The sequence below is a fragment of the Exserohilum turcica genome, assembly GCF_000359705.1.
Source record: "Exserohilum turcica Et28A unplaced genomic scaffold SETTUscaffold_9, whole genome shotgun sequence".
Taxonomy (NCBI): Eukaryota; Fungi; Ascomycota; class Dothideomycetes; order Pleosporales; family Pleosporaceae; genus Exserohilum; species Exserohilum turcicum.
In genome coordinates this window covers 772,437-773,434 of record NW_007360310.1, presented here as the reverse complement: position 1 = coordinate 773,434, position 998 = coordinate 772,437, and positions in this window count along the sequence as shown.

Below are 998 nucleotides of genomic sequence, written 5' to 3'. Positions count from 1 at the left end.
TTATTATTATTATTAATCTAGTTTAACGTCCTTTTTCAGCCCAAAGGGCTATATAAGACGTGTAGGGTTTTTAGGCCTACAAGTATCTAAGTAGGTTATTTTTAGCTATAATATTTAGCAGGGGTTTTAACTAGATAAAGGTAAGGCTCGTAGCCTATTAGTTAGTAGGTAGGGGGTAGGATAGAGTAAGGGAGGTGTATAGCTACCTGTTACAGGTATTACTCCTCGTTTTCTATGTTTCTCTTGTACTAGGCTTATGTTTTAGCCTTTGTTTCTTAAATAAAGGTAATAGTTGCTTCTATACCCTCTTTTGTTTAAAGGAGGATAGGTAGTAATAGATCGCCTTTGCAGGCTTCTTTTAGTCCTTTCCTTTCCTCTCTATATAGATTACATCTAAATAGAATATAAGGTAGGTCTTATATAGACCTATATTTATTGTTCCATTAGAGTCTAGTGAGCTCGAGGCTATGTAAGACTTTGGCCGAGGCCGTTCTAACTAGATTTATTTACAAATACGAGTTTGTGCTTGAAGTGTGTCTGTGGTGCTTCGGCCTTTGTCTAGGTAAGCGATAGCTATCGCTTACTAGACGCCTAGTGCTAAAGAGCATTTTGATAACAGAAAGAGATGTTAGAAAGCAAAGTCAATCCTCCAGCGGGCTCTTTTAGGGATAAAAAGAAAAAGTTTCGACTTAGGTAGTTTTAATGAGTAACTCTCTCGTTCATTTTTAATGAGTCTTCATCTCAAGTTTTAGTGAGTAACTCTCTCGTTTCGACTTAGTGCCCAGCGAGTAGCAGCTGTCTTGGCGTTTCGACTTGGTGCTTCTACAGAGGTAACCAGTCTCTGTATCAGCGTTTGGATTTGGTGCCACAGTAGGCGAATACTGTCTCGGCGTTTCGACTTATTTTGCCATTACAGACTAGAAAACTGTTATAGCGTTTTTGAATTTTGTGCCATAGTAGGCAAAGACTGTCCTGGCGGTTAGATATGGTGGCCACAG